Source organism: Gastrolobium bilobum, unplaced genomic scaffold (assembly GCF_033153095.1).
Source record: "Gastrolobium bilobum isolate Gb01-03AN ecotype WA unplaced genomic scaffold, APGP_CSIRO_Gbil_v1 utg281040, whole genome shotgun sequence".
Lineage (NCBI taxonomy): Eukaryota > Viridiplantae > Streptophyta > Magnoliopsida > Fabales > Fabaceae > Gastrolobium > Gastrolobium bilobum.
Genome location: NW_026896589.1, coordinates 13,466 through 20,367, shown reverse-complemented (window position 1 = coordinate 20,367; position 6,902 = coordinate 13,466). Strand labels below are relative to the sequence as shown.

The 6,902-nt window shown below is 37.1% G+C and overlaps 1 pseudogene; it reads right to left on the bottom strand.

Annotated features, from left to right (window-relative positions):
- Positions 1-239: 239 nt before the first annotated feature.
- LOC133300794 (probable inositol transporter 2) lies at positions 240-4,409 on the bottom strand (annotated as a pseudogene).
- Positions 4,410-6,902: the final 2,493 nt, after the last annotated feature.

The following is a 6,902-nucleotide window of genomic DNA, read 5'->3' as shown; positions in this document are numbered from 1 at the left end:
TCGCGTGAGTCAGGGCCAAAAAGCTCGCAGGGCTAAAAAAACCCACATATTAATCAGTCCACACTGGCCAAAAAATTATATAACCTTACGGGTTAAGGCCAGTCCGCGAGCCAAAAATCAATTAAGAAAAAATAATTACAGGATTGAATTGAGCACATTCCATCAATGATTTTTAGAATTTATGTCCTTGAGTTGTATGCAAAATGCACATTAATACATAATCAGGGTATTGACAAGAATCATGTGCCTAAGATTTTTCTATCTGGGTAGTTAATAAATGTTTCTGGTACGAAAATGAGGACAAAGAAAATTGCTATGACAGCAACAATTCCAAATATCATGAATGTCCATGCAGTGCCAATAGCTTCGGTCATGGACAAAAAGGACTATGAAACAATGAGATTTGAAACCCAAACAGTTGTAGGAGCAATTCCTCCACACACTCCTCTGTACCTTAAAGGATATATCTCAGAGTTGACAACCCATGGAACAGTTCCCCTCCCAGGTGAGAAGGATATTGTTGGCGTTTCAAGGCTGCTGTTGATGTCCTATTTTTTAGGAGTTAATTAGTTGTTTTTTAAATTGATTAGTCTTTTGTTTAGGAGTTTGTTTACTGCATTTTACTGTTATTGCTTTGTTAGTTTGTTGCTGATTTTGTGGACCAACAAAATCAGCTGGTTAGTAGCAACCGCATGAGCTCAGTTTTGTATTTAAAGACAAGTTCATTAGTCAGAATAAAATAAGCTGTTGCACAATATTGTCTCTGATGTTTGTTTTTCTCATAAAAGATCAACATTGGTATCAGAGCCTTCTTGATCTTAAGGGGCTGTGAGTGACTTGAGAAATTAATGGAGGGAGGATCGAGTGGTTTTTCAGCAATGGCTCCACCAATATTCGATGGAGAAAATTATCAAGCATGGGCAGTCAGAATGCAAGTTGCGATTTTTGGGAAGCTGTAGAACAAGATTATGAAGTTGCTCCCCTTCCTGATAATCCAACCATCAATCAGATCAAGTTTCATAAGGAGAGGATAACAAGAAAAGCAAAGGCAAAGTCTTGTTTATATGCTGCTGTCTCCCCTGCCATTTTCAACAGAATTATGGCTTGTGAATCAGCTCAAGCTATTTGGGACTTCCTCAAAGATGAGTATAAAAGAGATGAGAGGATTAGAAGCATGAAGGGGCTGAATCTAATCACACAATTTGAGAGATTGCAGATGAAGGAGTCTGAAACAATTAAGGAGTATTTGATAAGTTGGTAAATATTACAAATCAAGCAAGAGCTCTAGGCACTGACCTCTCTGATAATAGGCTAGTGCAAAAGGTTCTTGTCTCCTTGCCCGAAAAGTTTGAAGCAACCATTGCATCTTTGGAGAATACCAAGGATTTGTCTCAAATCAAGTTGGCAGAATTGCTAAGTGCTCTGCAAGCACAAGAGCAGAGAAGTTTAATGAGGCTTGAAGGAAGTACAGAAGGAGCTTTGCAGGCTAAAGAACAGCATAATGTAAGATGGAAGAAAAGAGATGACAGTAGTGGTTCAGAAGCTGCTGTAGGAGAGAACAATGCAATCAACTCTAAGAACAATTGGGGCGGGCATTCCTCATGTAAGCATTGTGGAAAGCAGAATCACCCACACTTCAGATGTTGGAAGAGGCCAGATGTGAAGTGCAGAAAGTGTCATAGGCTTGGACACATTGAAAGGTTCTGCAAAGAAAAGGGAGATCAGCAGCAAGGTGAGGCACATGTTGCAGACCAGCATGAGGCAGATCAATTATTTGCTGCCTCTTGTTTCTCCTCTAGTGCTCCATGTGATAGTTGGCTTGTTGATAGTGGTTGCACAAACCACATGACAAGTGATGAAAAGCTATTTAGAAACCTTGACAAGTCATTGCAGTCATGAGTGAGAATTGGAAATGGAGAGTATCTAGAAGTGAAAGGTAAAGGGACTGTAGCAATAGAGAGCTATGCTGGAACTAAGCTGGTTTCTGGCGTGATGTACGTGCCTGATATTGATCAGAATTTGCTGAGTGTGGGGCAGTTGGTAGAAAAGGGATTTAAAGTGATATTTGAAGAAGGGAAGTGTTTGATCTTTGACTCAAATGGTCAGGAGTTGTTCAGAATAAAGATGCAACAGAAGAGTTTTTCTCTAAATCCCCTTGAGAAGGAGCAAGCGGCATTCAAGTGTCAGGCTAGTGATTCAGAAATATGGCACAAAAGGTTGGGGCATTTTCATTACAAAGGCTTACTATTCATGCAGAAGAATGAAATGGCAACTGGGTTACCAATCCTAGAGGAGCAGATCACAAGGTGCAAAGCTTGTTTTTTGGGCAAACAGACAAGACTTCCTTTCAAAGAATCCACCTGGAGAGCTACAAAGAAGCTACAACTAATTCATACAGATCTTTGTGGTCCTCACGTGACTCCTTCACTAAATGGCAGCAGGTTTCTTAATTGTCCAAGTGAACTGCATATGGTAGCGGCAAAAAGGGTGTTAAGGTACTTGAAAGGTACTCTTTCATATGGAATCAAATTCTGCAGAATTCAGAAGTTTAAGTTGCAAGGGTATTCTGACAGTGACTGGGCTGGATCAGTGGATGATATGAAAAGTACTTCGGGTTATTGTTTTACATTTGGGTCAGCTTGTTTTTCTTGGTGTTCAAAGAGCAGGAAATAGTGGCCCAATCAACTGCAGAAGCTGAGTTCATTGCAGCTACTGCAGCTGTAAACCAAGCATTATGGTTGAAGAAGCTGATGGATGACCTGCATTTGGAGCAAAAAGAAGGCATAGAAGTATTTGTGGATAATCAAGCTGCTATAGCTATTTCACAGAATCCAGTATTTCATGGAAGAACAAAGCATTTTAAGATCAAGTATTATTTTTTGAGAGAAGTGCAGAAGGCTGGAGAAGTGAAGCTAATGTACTACAGTTCAGAAAACCAAATTGCAAATATATTCACCAAGTCATTTCATGTTAGTCGATTTGAATTTCTCAGGGAGAAGCTAGGAGTGTGCAGCACTTGATCCAGGAGGAGAATGTTGTTGTTTCAAGGCTGCTGTTGATGTCCTATTTTTTAGGAGTTAATTAGTTGTTTTTTAAATTGATTAGTCTTTTGTTTAGGAGTTTGTTTACTGCATTTTACTGTTATTGCTTTGTTAGTTTGTTGCTGATTTTGTGGACCAACAAAATCAGCTGGTTAGTAGCAACCGCATGAGCTCAGTTTTGTATTTAAAGACAAGTTCATTAGTCAGAATAAAATAAGCTGTTGCACAATATTGTCTCTGATGTTTGTTTTTCTCATAAAAGATCAACAGATATGATATACAGTGCCAGCCGAATTAGTGCAACCCAACCTGTTTTACTAGGACATCCCCTTGTGTACCAAGCCCTGTGACCGTTTTCGCACTGATTCTTAGTTGTGTCATTAGATATCAAAGATGCCCCAAGTAACATCTGCACAATTAATTAATACTAGTGTCAGGAATATTAATTACAATCCTATCCTATTATTATAGGCAGATTCATAGTAATAAAATATTTGAGTATGGTAACATATTAATAGCATAGGACTAAGTGTTGAGGCAAAGAGGACAGACATATTTTTACCTTGTTAGATTCAGATGAGGTGAAGACTTTAGGAACTTCATGCACTCCCATCCTTTAGGATTCACAGTTGTGCTGAAACTGGGGCAGGTGTTAATGAAATATGAGGTTTCCGGTTGAGTAATCATTGGAGAATGAGTTTCTGTCTCGCGAAAAGTGGCAGTTAAAAGGGCAAGGTAGAAAATAACACCACATAAACTGATTAAAGCAAGCTTCTTTCTTCCAGTCTTATCAATGAAGTATATGCTCAAGATTGAACCAAATGCATTCAGCCCAGCAGTGATTAGAGACAGAAGAAGTGCTATCCTATTGGAAGCAAAACCAACTAACTGAACTATAACGGGGCTGTAGTACAACACAATATTTATACCCACAAACTGTTGGAAGATTTGAAGCCCCACACCTGCATACAAATCTCTCCTCACATATTTAGTTTTCAGTAGTTTGATAATGCTGATCTTTTTCGAAGATTCTGAATCCTTCATTTCCATAGCAAACGACTCCTTCAAAGCATCAATTTCAGCTTCAACCTCATCAGCTGAGTAAATCTTTCTTAATATTGCTTTTCTTTCCTCCTTCCTTCCATGTTTCATAATCAACACACAAAAACAGAACAACACAATTAATGCAGTTTCTCACAGAGTATATATATATATATATATATATATATATCATATATGACTGCTGATTTAACTAACCTTTCGGAACAGCCAACAGGGTGATTCGGGGAGCGAAAACATTAGCACCACTTGTATTATAGCAGGTGTTGCCGCTACCCCAAGCATCCACCTCCATGTCCCAAGTGCATGAATATATTAAAACAGTACTCAAACATCATGTTTTCATATAGAATCAAGATAAAAAAAGTTCAACAATCTAATAAAATTTGATTAACATTGAGTGAGGAAGTGAACAGTTGCCATCTCTATTGCCTATTGCAAAACTTTGCATTTTGTGTTAAGAAATCAAAAATCAAGATCTCTTTTGTCATTATTCTACGGTCATTGAGACACTCATGCATTTGAAATCCATACACTGATTGGTTGAGTGTTTTTATGGAATAAAAGGATCACCAAGCTTCCTGGTTAGTGATTGATTAACTGCTGAACTAAGTACACACCCATGTTTCTATGATCTTTGTGTTAATTTGAATCACTGAAAAAGTTTTGAAAAGTTGAAAGTTGAAGTGCTGTTGAGAAGTGTTTGAGATTGTTGTTGATTCTGAGTAACAATGAGTGGTGTAATGAAATTTTTCCGATTATGGAGAATGGTTATTCTGATAAATCCATGTGCTGATTTTCTCTGTTACTTGAGGACAAGCAACAATGTAAGTTTGGGGGTGTGATAAGTTCATGAAATGTGACTTAAAACATATGGTTTTAATATGAAAATGTAAAAAAAATACTCTTTGTGTTAATAGATACCCCAATTACATTAAGCTGAAATGTTGTTGATTTAAATGCTAATGGGTTTCATTTTTATTTTCAGGCCCACATATTAATACAATCCAAAGCAAAGAAGGAAGAAAGAAAAGAAAAGAAAAATAAGAAGAAAAGAAGTGGGTTGGATGTTGTAAGGCAAGGCAGAAGAGCCCAATTGAGCAAAAAGAAAAGAAAAGAAATTGGAAGAAAATAAGATAAGGCAACGTGAGATACAATTGGAAAAAGCATTCTCAAACCATCGAACCCTAACCCTCACGTGTGAACCAACCCACTTACATCCAACCATAACCCCAAGCTTTCCATTCTTGATTTCTTTTTACAACCAAACCATCAAGCCACACCGGGTCTCTAATCCTGGTTTACCCATTGAGCCTTAGCCCTCACCCATGGTCCCTTAAGTGAGCGTTCAACCAAAACACTGACCCTAGCCATTTTGATTCAAACAGAAAATGCCAAACACTACCCATAACTGATTGGGTGAGCTGGAGTTTGTTAGGATTGTTGGCTGAAGCAATTTTTGGAGTGCAGTTACTGCCTTTGCAAAGGAATCACACGATTGGAAGAAGCGTGTGGATGCTTGCTGTTGGTGAGAGGCCCAAATCCCATGCATGTGAGAGGAGGGAGCTATAAAAGAGGAGGAATAGTTGATGTGAGGCTCTCTTCATCTTCTGTATTCTTCTTCTCCATTTTTCTTTAGTTTATTTTTTGTGTTTTCTGGTACTGTAATGGATCTTATGTTGTTTGGATTTAAACATGTCAGTACAATACCGAGGCTATTCCTGTGAATAGGACTCGTGCTGTATTTTTTTTTGCACTTTATTTTCTCTGTAATTTTTATTTCATTTTGCTGTTTTTGTAGCTCAACCCTTATGGGTATGAGCTAAACCTTTGAAGGTTGGGTCTAGGTTACCCGAACCTCAGTGATGGTTGATTGTTAATTACTTTTGTTAATTTTTGATTCTCAGTTATTTAAATGCCATGTTTTGGATTTAAACGTTCTGTTATTGAGGCCTGATGGTAGATATTATGTTAGGTCTAAGTCATCGAGAGGTGACTAATTCTGGAAATGCATTAAGCACATGGACTTGAATAAGAGATTATTCAATGGCAGTCACTTAGAGATGAGGACAGCCACCATGTAACTTTGGACTTGAAATGCATGAGTTCTAACTTCATTTAGCATAGAGATGTGTAAATGATTGTTTAGGATAAAATGATTTTAAGAGATTAAAATCAACAAGAGTGATCCGTTAACTAGGAATTAATTTTTAGTAATCTATAATTGGCAGTCAATCCATTGCTGTGGGATAAACCGAAGCCCAACCTAATTTTTTTACACATATTTACCAACTCAGTTTTTCTTTTGAATATTAATTTTCAAATCATCATTTTGTTTTACTTTTTCTTGCTTATATACAAATCCTTTTACATCATATTCTTGAATTGCTTTCTTACTATTTTTCACTCTTTAGCTCAAGAAATTAATTCAGAAAATTCAAAAAATAGAGTAATGTGGTCAATACTATTTTAGATTAGTTTTGCTTTTATATTTCTTTTCATAAATTCAATTTAAGCATTTTCGCTTTGTGTTTTTGGAATTTTCGCCAAAAGATCCTTGTGGGAACGATAACTGAGACTCAAACAGGCCCTATATTACTTGTTGTCGCATATATTTATGTGCTTACCTGCATAACTGTTAGCAAGGAAACAATAACTATCGACGTATCTTAGATACGATGAGCCGAGATGAGGTAAGCTTAAAGAAAAAAATATTTTTCTACGTTAATCCAACCAACTATTAATGAATTTATTTTCGTAAAGATTATATGGCAGCCATACATTGGTTATATTTTTCTTGGT